This window comes from Leptodactylus fuscus, chromosome 9, assembly GCF_031893055.1.
Source record: "Leptodactylus fuscus isolate aLepFus1 chromosome 9, aLepFus1.hap2, whole genome shotgun sequence".
NCBI lineage: Eukaryota > Metazoa > Chordata > Amphibia > Anura > Leptodactylidae > Leptodactylus > Leptodactylus fuscus.
In genome coordinates, this window is record NC_134273.1 from 53,804,275 (window position 1) to 53,820,758 (window position 16,484).

The window sequence follows — 16,484 nt, forward strand, 5'->3', positions numbered from 1 at the left end:
ACAAACGTTACTTCTGGAGTTTTCTCATCTAACCCACCTTAGTAGTCTGGGTGAGATGTACACTCCCTCCATTTCCTGGCTAGCCATCGGCTTACAGCTTCAAGAGGTAGTCACCTGAAATGGTCACAGGTGTGCCCTGTCAGGTTTAATGAGTGGGATTTCTTGCCTTATAAATGGGGTTGGGACCATCAGTTGTGTTGTGCAAAAGTCAGGTGGATACACAGCTGATAGACCTACTGAATAGACTGTTAGAATTTGTATTATGGCAAGAAAAAAGCAGCTAAGTAAAGAAAAATGAGTGGCCATCATTATTTTAAGAAATGAAGATCAGTCAGTCCGAAAAATTGGGAAAACTTTGAAAGTGTCCCCAAGTGCAGTTGCAAAAACCACCCAGTGCTACAAAGAAACTGACTCACATGAGGACTGCCCCAGAAAAGGAAGACCAAGAATCACCTCTGCTGTGGTGGATAAGTTCATCCGAGTCACCAGCCTCAGAAATCGGAGGTTAACAGCAGCTCAGATTAGAGACCAGGTCAATGCCACACAGATTTCTAGCAGCAGACACATCTCTACAACAACTGTTAAGAGGAGACTTTGTGCAGCCACAGGCCTTCATGGTAAAATAGCTGCTAGAAAACCACTGCTAAGGCCAGGCAACAAGCAGAAGAGACTTGTTTGGGCTAAAAAAACCCCCACAAGGAATGGACATTAGACCAGTGGAAATCTGTGCTTTGGTCTGATGAGTCCAAATTTGAGATCTTTGGTTCCAACCACTGTGTCTTTGGTGAATGGATGGACTCTACATGCCTGGTTCCCACCGTGAAGCATGGAGGAGGGGGTGTGGGGGTGCTTTGCTGGTGATGCTATTGGGGGTTTATTCAAAATTGAAGGCATACTGAACCAGCATGGCTACCACAGCATCTTGCAGCGGCATGCTATTCCATCCGGTTTGCGTTTAGTTGGACCATCATTTATTTTTCAACATGACAATGACCTGAAACACACCTCCAGACTGTGTAAGGGCTATTTGACCAAGAAGGAGAATGATGGAGTGCTACACCAGATGACCTGGCCTCCACAGTCACCAGACCTGAACCCAATCGAGATGGTTTGGGGACCGCAGAGTGAAGGCAAAAGGGTAAACAAGTGCTAAGCATCTCTGGGAACTCCTTCAAGACTGTTGGAAGACCATTTCAGCTCATCAAGAGAATGCCAAGAGTGTGCAAAGCAGTAATCAAAGCAAAACGTGGCTACTTTGAAGAACCTGGAATATAAGACATATTTTCAGTTTCACACTTTTTTGTTAAGTATATAATTCCACATGTGTTAATTCATAGTATTGATGCCTTCGGTGTGAATCTACAATTTTCATAGTCATGAGAATACAGAAAACTCTTTGAATGAGAAGGTGTTTCCCTACTTTTGGTCTGTACTGTATCTGTGGAGATAAGGATCAAGCAGTTTGATTTCAGCTGATTTTTGTTGTCAGTAGATAGCACTGTTACCTTGCAGAGCTGGAGTCCCGGGTTCTAATCCGACCAAGGACAACATCTGCAAGCAGTTTGTATGTTCTCCCCATGTTTCTGTGCATTTCTTCTAGGTCCTCCAGTTTCCTCCCAGACTCCAAAGACAAACTGATAGGGAATGTAGATTGTGAGCTCTATATAGGAAAAAAAACTGACAATGTCTGTAAAGCGCTGTGGAATATGATGACACTATACAAGTAAAATAAATATAAATGAGCAGAGGGTTCATGTATATGTAGGGATTGGGTAGTCCAGTATGGACAGCACTACAGTGAAAGCATCTGTTATATATTGTCTTTCAGTAATAGTCTACACACATGAAGTAGGTAGAATAGATAAAAGTAGAAATAAAAAGTTCTGGAAGTAATGGTGTGCTTTGCTACATTACATCATCAGAGCATATGTGAATCACTGTATGTTACGCCTCTTCCTTCACCTTAAAAGTCTGGGTTGTTTGCCATAACCAGCTTTCTTAATATTGCAATGTGATAAAGCATATGAAGCAGTGTGCTTCTTATGAGGGGCTTAGGTTGCATATGGGATCAATTACTGGGAAGGGCCATACCTTAGCTCACACAAGTGTTCGGCTTATGCTACTCTATGAAGTACACATAGGACAAACTGAGTGCACAACTGATTTCTTTTAACATATGCTATTAATATTGTAACAATTGATGAACTACTTCCAGATGTGAGGTATATCGTGTAGGCACAACAAGCCCTGTTTTTCATATTTAGGGAATTGCAAACCATCCCTTAATGAAACAATATTCAGATGTTAGTGGAGACTGAAGCAGAGCAATAGATGTGTATGGAGTGCATTAAAATCTTCATTTTAAAGACAGAAAGTAATTATCAATTTACATTGTTAGCCTCACTAATACAATGCCAGCTATCTGATACTTACTGTAAGAGCCAATTAGGTAAAGGTCAAAACCAAAGTAACCATTGGATTTCAGTAGTAGATTATTGATCAGCCATTGATTGTCTTTAACCAGTATGTGGAGAGAAAAGTGTTGCTTGCAGGACTTTTCTCTCCGCATGTTTCGTGCGGTAACCACACGGACCCCATTATAGTCTATGGGGTACACGGGTTTCCCAGGTAACCACTTTTTTATGCATATAGGTTTCTGTTTGGAGGGTCCAAAAATATGTGATATTACATTGCCTGTGAAGGGAATCAGCTTTCAGGGAGCGTCATTGCAACTCCAGACAGTTGATCCGCAGTAGTCCTGGGTGTAAGACCTTCATAGATCTTCAATTGTAACCTAATTAATTAAAAACTCCTGGAAAACACCTTTTAGGCTAAAGCCCCACATTGCGGAAAATCTACTCTTTTTTTGCTAAATATTTTGTTGTATTTTTCAAGCCAAAGTCAAAAGAGCCTCAAAAAGTAATGTAAATAACCACAAAAAAAGATGCATTCAGCTCACCGTATCAATGTCCATAAACTACTCCTGGAACAGCGCGGGAACCAGGTGAACTCAACCCGTCAATAAATCTCCATTTGAAGTAAAAGCTTGAAACCAGCTGCATCCAGGACGAATAGTAATAAAAATCCTGCGGTAGAAATAGATAAAATTTAACTTTTATTAAATCCAAAAAACAGTAAAAAGTTACAAAGTACCGTATATACTCGAGTATAAGCCAAATTTTTCAACACAGATTTTGTGCTGAAAAAGCCCCACTCGACTTATACTCGAGTCAGCAAAACAAAAAAAAATAAAATAAAATTATATATATATATATATATATATATATATATATATATAAAATTTTAAGGAGGGAGGGGGGTCTATGACAGGCCACGATATTATTGTATAGAATCTCCCATAAAATAGTGCAAAAAAATAAATAAAAAAGATTTTAAAAAAAATAAATAAATACAAGTTCTAAATCACTCCTTTCCCTAGAATACATACAAAAGTAGAAAATTACTGCGAAGCACATACACATTAGGTGTCCCTGGGTCTGAAAGTGCCCGGTCTACTGAATATAGGGGGATCTGCAGTGCTCCTGTTCCGTTGGGAAGGGGTTAATAGGAGCACTGCAGATTCCCTGTATTCAGCCAGGCTGAATTCCAAGTAGGAGAAGAAAAAACAGTCCTCAAGCTCAGGGGAGGGGCAGACAGACAACCAAAACACCCCCTCCCCTTTCCCAGAACCCAGCATCTACTGCACCCAAAAACTCTGACCATTTTAATTTTTGAAATTTTCCAGTAGCTGCTGCATTTCCCCCCCTCGGCTTATACCCGAGTCAATAAGTTTTCCCAGTTTTCTGTGGTAAAAATTAGGGGCCTCGGCTTATATTCGGGTCGGCTTATACTCGAGTATATACGGTAACTTACAGGTTAGTGATGATTAAAGTGACGTGTTTCGGGAACGCCATGTCCCTTCCTCTTGGCTTAAACATCACACAACACTGAAAACCTTATAAACATGTCGAATCAACTAATCCCATCCCCAATTCCACATAAAAAGTGTTACAGTGTATTACATCTACTTATTCCACACTTGAAGAAACCTTTAAAGGGGCTCTATCACTGGGAAAAGTCATTTATATCTAAGCACATCCTTGCATAGGCTTTAGAAAGTCTATTCCACACTTACCTTTAGTATGTAAATTGCCTCAGTGGTTTCTGAATAAGTCCGTTTTTATTCATATGCTAATGAGCCTCCAGCCAGCACAGGAAGTTCCCAGCAGCCTCCTCTCTCCTATTATCTTCTATGTGTGGAGAAGCAAAGAGGAAGCTGAGTCATCAGCAGCAGCAGCAGTCTCCCATAGAAAACAATAGGAGAGGTGTACACGATCTATCGTGCACCAGTCTAATTAGCATATGAATAAAAACGGACTTATTCAGAAACCACTAAGGCAATCTACATACTAAAGGTAGGTGTGGAATAGACTTTCTAAAGGCTATGCAAAGGTGTGATTAGTTAAAAATGACTTTTCCTAGTGATAGAGCCCCTTTAAGGCTCAACCAAGTGGAAGTATTCTTATTTTCTCTGGTAAAAAAAAACTAGGTGACAACTTTGTACCCAAAGAACATCCATGTCTCGCTACAATTTGTACCCCATCTTTTCAAATCTATCGTTTGGCTGTATCCTGCAGAAGAATTGGTAAGTTTCGCATGAAGATGGCTCTGATTTGTGAGAACTGCCTACTAAAAGGCGTGGAAAAAAACTATACAATTAGATCTTTCCGTTTTGCTTTTTTTTATTTCTAGATTCCATTCATAAAGTTTCATGTGTCTTTGTGTCCACAATATTGACTGCTCTAATTAAACTCCATTCGGGATAACCTCCTGCTTGTAACCTTTCTAAAGTAATCTGTTTTTGTCTACAATATTCTCCCCAATCAGAACATGCCCGTCGCGTCCTTATCAATTCCCCAACGGTAATTGCCTTTAATGTGTGTTTGGGGTGTTGATTACTGACCAACAATATATTGTTACCAGAAATTGGTTTTTGTATACTGCGTTTTTTAAGCGGTTTCAGTGCAGTAGTATTATTATGATTATTTATGTTAATATATGTCTATTGGATTACGTGTTTAACTATTTAGACTATGTATGTAAGGATATATTTTTGTTTTATGCTTACATAGGTTTTTGTGTAGCTATATTATGTAATTTGGGATTCAAACAGTTAACACTTTTTATGTGGAATTAGGGGTGGGGTTAGTTCATTCAACATGTTTATAAGGTTTTCAGTGTTGTGCGATGTTTAAGCCAAGAGGAAGGGACATGGCGTTCCCGAAACGCGTTGCTTTAATCTAGGTTACTTTGTAACTTTTTTATGTTTTTTGGATTTAATAAAAGTAAAATTTTATCTATTTCTACTACGGGGATTTTTTCTACTATTCATCCTGGATGCAGCTGGTTTCAAGCTTTTACTTCAGATGGAGATCAAAAAGTAATGGACAATGTAAAGGAAGCTTTTATACTTCTACCTTCTGTTCAATCCACTACTGGAATTGGCAAAAAAGAGATAAAGCAGGAGTAAAAAAAAGTTATTCACTGTCTTTATGTTATACAATTGCTATACAATTTAAAAGGGTTGGTCAATTTAAGAACATTTTCACTAATGTGCTTTAAAATGGCATAATAATACGTGGCTTGCAAAAGTATTCATATCACTTGAACTTTTTCACATTTTGTCACCTTACAAGCAAACTTAAATGTATTTTATTGAGATTTTAAGTGATATAACACAAAGTAGCAGGTAATTGTGAAGTTGAATGAAAATGATACATGGTTTTCAAAATTTTAATCAAATACAAATCTGAAAAGTGTTACAAAAGTTACAAAAGTATTCAGCCCCCTGTACTCTGATACTCCGAAATAAAATCAATTGACTTCAGAGGTCACTTAATTAGTTAATAGAGTCCAGCTGTGTGTAATTTAGTCTAAATATTATTACACCTGTTTTGTGAAGGCCTCAGTGGTTTGTTAGAGAACACTAGTGAACAAACAGCATAATAAAGACCAAGGAACTCACCAGACAGGTCAGATAGAGTTGTGGAGACATTTAAAGCAGGGTTAGGTTATAATAACATATTACAAGCTTTGAGCATCCCAAAGAGAACTATGCAATCCATCATCTAAAAATGGGAAAGGTATTCTACAAATGCAAACCTACCAAGACATGGCTGTTCACGTAAACTGACAGAGAGAAAGGAGAGCACTGTCAAGGAAGCAGCCAAAAAGCCCATGGTCCCTCTGGAGGAGCTGCAGAAATCCAGAGCTCATGTGGGAAAATCTGTCCAAAGGGCAACTAAAAGTCATGTATTCCACAAATCTGGCCTTTATAGAATTGTGGCAAGAAGAAAACCATTGTTGTAAGAAAGACAGTTTGCCACAAGCCATATATGGGGCACAGAAAACATGAGGGAGAATTTGCTCTGGTCAGAAGAAACCACAGTTGAACTCTTTGGTCTAAGTGTAAAAGCGTTATGTGTAGAGATGAGTGAGTAGTATTCGATCGAGTAGGTATTCGATCGAATACTACGGTATTCGATATATTCGTACTCAATCGAATACTACTAGCTATTCGCAGTAAATATTTGATTCAGAGCCAGTGTTGACAGTGTATAGCATTCGGCAAATCAACGCTGGTTAAGCAGCAGGCTCGTCCTTGCTAGTCGGGAGAGATGGAAGCTTGCTGTTATGAGCGAGCTTACTTTTTCTCATAGGAATGAATTGATGCGCACTTCCCATTGAAATCAATGGGATCTGTTTTGAAGCGCCGCGCTCGGACACGTGTACATCAGCTTCTTTTATTGCAGATTTTGCTGCGGTTTTTTGAGCCAAACCTAGGAGTGGCTACAGAAGGAATGAGAAATATATAGGAAGCTCTTATACTTCTCCCTTCTGCTAAATCCACTTCTGGCTTTGGCTCAAAAAACCGCAACAAAATCTGCAACAAAAAAAAGCTGCTTTTCCGCAACACGGGGCCTCAGCCTTAATGAATTTGGCTAAGGTGTTTGGAAACCTTCTACACCCTAAATTTACAGCCACTGTTAACCCTCCTTCGAATGCGTCCTTTATATTTCCCATACATTTTGAAGTGAAAGAACTGCAGCAAAATCCACACCAGAAAAAAGCATCTTTTCTGCAACATATGGCCTCAGCGCTAAAACACAGATGCCCACATTTACTAAGGCTGCTGAGCCCTGAAAGTCACCAAAAATGCGCCTCAGCTTGGAGTATTTTTAGTACACTGTGGTGCTAGAGCCTCGTAAGAATCACCAGTCTTAATAAATTTCCCCCCACTGTCAGAAAAAGGCAGTGGAAAGTGCAATTCCAAAAGCATTTGTTTATAAATGCTTTCCTTCTACATTTTTTTCAATGTAGATTGTGAGCCCCATATAGGGCTCAAAATGTAAATTATCTCCCTATCAGTATGTCTTTGGAGTGTGGGAGGAAATCCATGCAAACACAGAGAAAACATACAGACTCCTTGCAGACGTTGTCCTTGGCAGGATTCAAACCCAGGACTCCAGTGCTGCAAGGCTGCAGTGCTAATCATTGAACCACCATGTTGCCCCTTTCTTCTACATTTTGCAAGCCATATACACAGATTTTTCATGGGTAAAATTAACATGCACTCATTTTAGAAAACGCTGCCACGTGAGGATGAGATTAAATCAAACTGTTGGGACTGTAAAACACAGCATTTCTCTCTGCTGCATTTCTGCCTTAGAATAGCTTCACACCTGTGCTGAGCTCCTCCGCTAAAACAGCAGATACATGCAGACATCCACGGACTCCATAGGCTATAATGGGGTTGTGATGAAAGAAGCTATTAATTAATCATATCATATTAGTCATATATAATTATATATATATATATATATATATATATATATATATATATATATATATATCTTTAGTGAATGTTTTGTTAATGTTTGTGTTATCAGTCTTCCTCACTGGTATGTGTCTATACAAAGTAGGGAGTTAGGGGGCGTTCACACTACCGTCAGTGTCCGACAGGTAGTGTCCGCTGCTAATGTCCGTTCAAAATCTTGCGCAGACATTAGTATCGGACACTAGCTGTGTCCGTGACATTTTTTATTGAGTTAAATGGACATCAGGTGTGTTTTTTTACTGTTCGTGGGTGTCCTTAACTGTCCGTTCTCAAAGATGTCCGACTTTTCAAGTCGGACATCTTTGGGAACGGACAGTTAAAGAAGTTGGCCACCCTTAAGCTGAAAAAATCAAAGTGCCCCAGACAACTCAGAAAGATGGTTATAGGACAAATGTGCTATAAAAATGATTTTTATCTTACCTGTTCCTCATTAAAATGAGATTTTACAGTGTAAGCTCAGCCAGCTTGTGTGGGCGGGACAATCAACAAACTGAAAGTAAAGCTCCTGCCTGCAGTCCATTGGTGGAGCTGAGGTCACATGACAGCTCTGCATCTTTCCACACATAGGATGTGATCACACAGCTTTATTCACTTCAGCTCCTCCACAGACAGTGACAGAAACACTGAAAATGGTAAGATTCCTCCAATCTAAACACTAGATAATGTTTATTACTAGAGATGAACGAACCGTAAAATGTTCAATATTCGTTTCGAATAGCCGCTCAATATTTGACTATTCGATCGCGTATTGAACCCCATTATAGTCTATGGGAGAAAATGCTTCGCTACAGGGGATCCCACCATTCGACTCAGGAGCGTCACCACACGCAAGAAAATGATGCCAACACCCTGGAAAGCAACTGAGACAGCAGGGGAAGCATGTCTGGGGGCATCAAGTACCTTTATTATGTCGGGATCCCTGTCAGCTGGCAATATGCTGGAGCTGACTTTTCCCATAGGAATGCATTGACCAGCATTGATTGGCCAGTGTACAGCATTCGGCCAATCAACGCTGGTTCTGCCTGAGGAGGCGGAGTCTAAAATCGGTCCACAGCAGTTTCCATTCTGGTCTCCTAAGCGCCTCTCCCCTACTAGTATTATAGAGAAGACGGGGCTTAGAGTGTGGGCGGGCACTGGGCGGGGAGACGTCTCCCTGCCCAGTACCCGCCCACACTCTCCTAAGCCCCGCCTTCTCTATAATACTAGTCGGGGGAGAGGGGGCCGGGCACTCTGAAGACTGGACAGAGGACCGAACCGGACCAAAGAAGAACAGGGAGCTGCAGGTAAGCGGACACCGGTGGGGGGGAGGGGGTTAATCACTACACAGCGTGGGGTCCAACAATTTTTGGACTACATGCTGTGTAGTAAATATGATCGTCTTTAAAATCCCAGCATCGCCCACTTAGTAGTGTCCGAACTGCACACTCAGCTCAACTATTCCGGATGTAGGAGAGCAGGACTGCTAACATCGGCCAGCTCTGTACATCTCTGGTGTAGCAACATCCCTCCATCTATTCCTCCTGTCACACACATCTCGTGTGTAGCAGAGCTCAGCACACACTCAGCTCTACTACATCTCTACAACAGAGTGTAGAGATGTAGCAGAGCTGAGTGTATGCTGAGCTATGTTACACCAGAGATGTGTGTGACAGGAGGAGTAGCTGGAGGGATGGTTGGGTGTAGCAGAACTCTTTCAGGAGTAGCCGAGATAACCGCACAGCTAGCTCTGCTATATCTCGCCATAGGAATGCATTGACCAGCGTTGATTGGCCACTGTACGGCATTCGGCCAATCAACGCTGGTCAATGCATTCCTATGGGAAAAAGTCAGCTCGCGCATATTGCAAGCTGACAGGGATCCCGGCAAGATAGAGCCCCAAAGAGCTGGGTGAGTGACATTCCCCCCTAAATAAAGGTTATCCCTAGCTAACCCTGCCTGTAGATCTGTCCCTGTCTCACACTCATATAGTTCACAGTCCCAAATTAAGCGAATGGTAAATGCACCATTCGTCTAAATTGGAGGTCACCTGATTTCAGCAGCCAATGGGTTTTTTCAATTTTTTTAACTGCCTCCGTTGTCGTAGTTCCTGTCCCACCTCCCCTGCGCAGTTATTGGTAACGCGCCAGGTAAGGTGGGAGGGGATACAAATTTTTACTGCGTTTGCCTCGTGGTGTGCAATTCCAATCGAACACCTCGAACGGCCTGATATTTGATCGAATATGTATTCGATCAAACGGCATTCACTCATCTCTATTTATTACCCATCTGAAGCTATATGTATACATTCAAACATATACTGTGTAATGTATACAGAATAATAATATAATATATATATAGCTGTACTAGCATCTGCTCTGCTCGCGACTCCGTCTGTGGGTTGGCATTGGCGCTGAGCCACTTCTATTTAGCCAAGTCATGTTGGTTACAATCCGCCGTGCGCCCTCACCTCCCTTTGCCGTGGCCAGGCCGCGCGGCTTCTCTATCTACCGCCTGCTCCTGCTTTCTCCCCTGTCCCCCCGCGCATCCGCCCCCTCCCGTCGCCGCGCCTATGGCCCTGCTTCCGTTGGCGCCCCTGGCCCCCCTTCTGTGTCGCGTGCCTCTGGCCCCCAACTTCTCATCCCGGGGCACCCCCTTCACAGGCGCCATTTCCCTCAGCGGCTCCCCACCCCAATCTCGCGGCCTCCCTGCCCGCGTCCCAACCCCCAACCTCCCCTCCAGTGGGCCCCTGCCCCCCCCCCCCCCCTCAAGGCACCCACCAGCCCCTCTTCCCCCCGGGGCCCCCCGCCCCATCCACCCTGTGTGGCACTCTCCGCTCCCCCTCCACTAAGTCCCCTTGCGTTCGCTTCCGCAACCCGCGCCCCTTGCTCCCCCTTTCCCGTGGCCCACGGGAGAGAGGGGGTTGAAGACATACAGGAGTATAATAATAGTAGTTTCAGTTTGAACGTCTTTGGTCCGAACAGAACCACCAGGCAAATCTTATAAAATACATCTCATGGGGTTTGCTAAACATATTTTCATGCTGTGGGCTCATGACCTTACTCACTGATCCCCAATCCTACTTCTACCCGCCTCTGCTTCCCCTTGTTCCCTTCGGGGGCCCTGTGTGTCCCATATCATGTTGCTGTCAGCACATGATATGAGGCTCACAGGGCCCCATGGAGGGAACAAGAGGAAGTAGAGGTGGCTGTGAAGAGGAACGGGGATCGGAAAGTAAATAGGGCCAGTTACCTGCTGGGTTACTCCAGCAGGTGATGGCCTATTACAAAAACAAACACAAAAAAACAAAACACAGAGGCCCATGGAGAGCCCTTCCGTCGCGGCATCCTGATTAGGCCCGAATGAATAGGAGCGTCAGTGCTGTAAATGCAGATAATTATAGCACATGCATGTAGATTGCAAGGACACACAGCTGCAAAAAATGCAATTGTGTGTCTGGGCCCATAAAAATGCATGTGTCCTTATTGTGACAAGACATTGAACCCAATTTCCCACTAGCTACTATAACACTGACGGGGGGGTGGGGAGCACTTGCGTATTCTCTCTCATAAACTGTAAATCTGGGGTGTCTGCTGATATTCGCTCACACAGCTTATACGTTCCCTTTCTGACGCAGCCAGTTGTGTTCTAATGATTAGGCGATTTTTGGGTTTTTTGTCTTCACATTGTATAAGCTAAATTTTCGTTTGTTTTCTGGCGATGTCGCCATATATGTTTGCGATATGAGGTGTACTTTTCAATGCCACCATTTTGGGGTACCTGTAACTTATTTTCTAAATTTTAAATTTCTGACATTGCGTTTTAGCATTTAATTTTTTTTCCCGTGCTGCATACAACATAAGTAACATGTGACCTTTATTTTGCGGGTCGGTACAATTACAGCAATACCTCATTTATATTCTTTTTCCATTTGCTGCTAATTGTGCAGAATAAAATTCAAATTAGGGAAAAAATCTATTATTTTTGCATCGCCATCTTCTGAAAGGTGGTGAATAATCATTATTTTGTTTGTTTTTTCTACGTTTATGTCGTTTAGCGTGCAGGTTAAATAATGTTTTATTTTTATTGTTCGGGTTTTTACGGACATGGTGATACCAAATATGTATTTAAAGGGATTCTACCACTAAACTAACATTCTTTTCTAATGACCTCGTCTCCTACCGCCGCGCCATTCCGTAGAAATACTAGCTTTAATGCAAATGAGTTCTCCGCAGCAATGAGGGCAGGCCCCAGCGCTCAAACGCCGATGAGCGCGTCCCCATTTGCTGTCTGAGAGTTCTTTCCAGCGCCGCCTCCATCTTCAGCAGCAACTCCGCCTCTTCTGTCTCCGACGCGGTTCAACTACCGATGCCTGCGCAGTAGGCTCCTGTATTGTACTACAAGAGCTCATACAGCGGCCTCCCAAAAATGGCCACCGGCCGCTCCTGTATTGAATATACAAGAGCAGCCACCCAAAAATGGCCGCCGACCGGCAGCCATTCTTGGGAGGCCGCTCTTGTAGTTCAATACAGGAGCGTACTGCGCAGGCGTCGGAAGTTGGATCACATCGGAAGACAGAAGAGGCGGGGTTGCAGCTGAAGATGGAGGCAGCACTGGAAAGAGCTCTAGGGCAGCAGTTGGGACATGCTCATCGGCTTTTGAGTGCTGGGGCCCGCCCTCATTGCTGCGGAGAACTAATTTGCATACCGGTTAAAACCCGTATTTCTACGGAATGGCGCGGCGGAGACCACATCTAAAGGTAGGAGACAAATAGCCTTTCTTAAGGCTATTCCGACGTGGTAATTAGAAAAAATTTTAGTTTAGTGGTAGAATCCCTTTTAAAAAAAAAAATCTTTATTTTTCATAATAAAACATTTTATATGGGAAAATTGGATTTTTGCAGCTTTATTTATTTTCTTAACATATTTTTAACAAGTTGTTTTGTTTTTGTTTATTTTCTGTCCCCATGGGGGATTGAAGCAGTGATCTTCTGATCACTGCTTCAATACATATACGCTGCAATACACATGTATTGCAGTGTATAGGAGGCTGTCAGCCCGTGCAGACACATGGGCTGGCAGCCTCCATTCCTGGCAGGGAACACATGGAGGGCAGACCCGGGGTCACTGCACAGACCCCAGACTGTCCATTAGGGACACTGGCACCCCCCGAAACCGTCGCGGGGGGTGCCGATCGGGACCAGAACACATACAGAAACTCCCTGAGATGCCACGGTCATGTTTGACCGTGGCATCTCAGGGGTTAACACCCACGATCGGACCCAGTTCCAACCACGGGTGTTGAGCACAGTGTCAGCCGTGTCAGTCTATCATACGGCTGACACCTGCAAATGTATATCAGGCTGTCAGCCCGTGCACGGGCTGACGGCCTCCATTCCTGGCAGGATCAACCGGGTAAGTGGAGGGGACAGCATGGGGCAGACCCGGGGTCAGTGATTAGACCCCGGGCTGCCTATTAGGAATACCAGCACCCCCCGAAACCGTCACGGGGGGTGCCGATCGAGAGCCCAGAATATAAGGAAACTACTTTGTGCGCGCCTGCGCTGCTCTCCTGATTCATGTTGACCCCTGAGATGCCGGCATCTCAGGGGTTAACACAAATCAGGAGAGCAGCGCAGGCGCGCACAAAGTCACATGACATGGTCACACTATGTCACATGTCCCTCCATGTCACACGCACGGTGGTCAAGGGAGGCATGTCAGGGAGCTGGCAGAGCCATGTTAGGGGGGGCGTGGCATTAAAAATAAAGGGACAGAAGCAAAAATGAAAATGAATTTCTATTAGTAAATTTATTATTTATCTTTGGGCTACACATTGCAGAGTTTTAGTTATAAAGTGGCCAACCCCTTTAAGGACAGGCACCAACTGTAAATGAATGCACCTGATGTCCATTTAAATCAATGAAAAATGTCACGGACACAGCTAGTGTCCGCTGCTAATGTCCACACAAGATTTTGAACGGACATTAACAGTGGACACTAGCTGTCGGACACCGACGGTAGTGTGAACACCCCCTTAGAGGTAAAATGCTTTACCTGGCTGTTCAAAACCAATGTGTGGTTTTACATAGTTGCAGTGCTCTGCAAGAACACAGCTCTACAAAGCTAAGAAAAGAAAATTCATCTTTCCCAGATAAAGATGAGTTGTTGATTTCCCACCCCAGGGAGTAGGAGGATGGGGGCACCCTAACAGGTAGGTGCGGCTAAGAACAAACCATAAGAAACTGATTTACCTTATCACCAACACACATCTGTGGAGGTCAGAAAACAGAGCTTTTCCTCCCAGCTCCCTGGGACCAAAGACAGTTAAAGGGGCTGTCCGGGATAACTTGAAATCCCTACACTGCTCTCAATACCCTCCCCCTCCTACTTTCTAAATAACATCAATTCTGAAAAATGTATACTTACCCATATCATGTGATCGCCCCAGGGGCATTTTCTGATTATCCAGGTGACATTTAGTTTCCCCATTTCCAGATCATCACTACTACACCCTTCCCCCCATCCAATCAATTATACTTACCATTCAGGTGAGACAACTCCTCCTGTAATGATACTGTCTGAGCGGTGCACGATCCTCTACACTATGCGCGCCACCGCCTGTTATTCACCTCTACTGCGCTTCCACACATGCACAGTAGAAGCGGCTCATCGCTGCTAAGAAGGAGTACAGGAGCAATACAAGAGGAGGGGCTATCTCACCGAAAAAAAGTGTGGCGGGGCAAGTTTATAATATGGGTCGGGGGTTGGGTGAGTAGGTAGGAAAGGGTGGGATAGTTAGAGAGACAGGGAGGTCTAGTGAGGAAGTTACATAGCAGGAAGCTGAGCATATAAACAAAAGCAGAGATAACAGCAGACCCCAGAGACACCCAGAAAACACTCAAAACACACTAAAAGGTATATGGGTGCATTTATTAACCCACTAACAGACATTAAAAAAAAAGAAAAAAATTGCATGGAAAACCCCTTTAAGTATTCTGTTTATCTTCCATTAATTTAAGGCTGCTTGCATTTGTTATTTATTCTTAAATATATACCACTGAACCATTTGGATATTAAGTTGTTAAATTTAATGTTACATTGTGTGTGCACTATAAGATAAGAGATAAGATAATCATTTAATAGTCCCACATTGGGGAAATTTCAGCATGTTACAGCAGCATAGTAATACGGGTACAGGATAATACAGAGCAGTGCCGCACCTCCCATGAGGCGACCTGAAGCGAGCGCTTCAGGCGGCGCTATGCCAGGGCCTCAGGGAGGGCGGCATTTTTGCTAACCTAAGCTAGTCCAGGTCAAGCTGTCCTGGACTGGCTTAGCACCGAGCGGTGGTTTGGGGAGGCCACTGGAGCAGCGCTGCTCCAGCAGCCTCCCCTCACGCTCAAGCAGAGCGCAGGCCGTCTCCGGGCCTGCTCTCTGCCGGCGAACGGCACTAAGCCCCGCCCCCTCCGATAAGCCACACCCCATACGCTAAGCCACTCCCCCGATGGGGAGGGGGCGGCTTTCTGTAGTTCGCCTCGGGCGGCGAAAGGGGAAGGATCACCCCTGATACAGAGTAATATATTACAGAAGTAGACACACATAAGCTGGGAAGAGAAGATATACTAGGAGTCCATAGCAGCTAAGGAAAAACGGAAGAGAAAGAGGAAGACCTCAAAATCATAATCATTAGTTCTCTGTGCGGAGTGATCTTTGCTTGGTCTGATGTAGATTATACAGCCTGGTCGCAGTTGGAAGGAAGGACCTGCGATAGCGCTCCTTCTCACACTTGGGGTGAAGCAGACGGTCGCTTACAGTGCTGCCAAGTCCCATCAGGGTCCCATACATGGGGTGGGATTTGTTCTCCCGCATGGAGGTCACCACAGACAGTATCCTTCTGTCACCCACCACCTGTACTGGGTCCAAGGGGCTCCCCAGGACAGAGCTGGCCCTTCTGATCAGCCTGTCAAGTCTATTTCTGTCCCTGGTTGATATACTGCTCCCCCAGCAGGCCACACCGAAAAAGATGGCTGATGCAACCACAGAGTTGAAGAAGGCCCTAAGAAGTGTCCCCTGGACTCCGAAGGCCCTCAGCCTCCTGAGCAGGTAGAGCCTGCTGTGGCCCTTTCTGTGCAGCGCCTCCAGGTGATCAGCCCAGTCTAGTTTATTATTGAGGATCACGCCCAGGTACTTATAGGTCCTGACTATCTCAATGCATGTTCCTTGGATCTCCACCAGGATCGGAGCACCTCTACGTTTACTAAAGTCCACCACCATCTATGAGCTTATTACTTGTTCTGAGTCTGTGTATGACTGGAGAGATGCATGCGTATGTTAGTGATCATGGTGACAGCTTCTATTTGGGGTTCGTGGACTGTGTTGGGGTGTGATTTATACTCAATTTTCAGACTGAATGAAGGGTGAGTGGAAGATTGAGTGAGTTGACTCCTGACAGCGCACCGACACCACATGCTACACCAGCCTGTATGACAGGGGTCTGCCGTTTTTATACTGAAACTGGCGGAGAGAAAAGTCCTACATCTATGCCGATTGTTAGCGGATTCTGCAGTGACATCTCCAACGAAAATGTGAACCGAGCCTACTTAAATAAC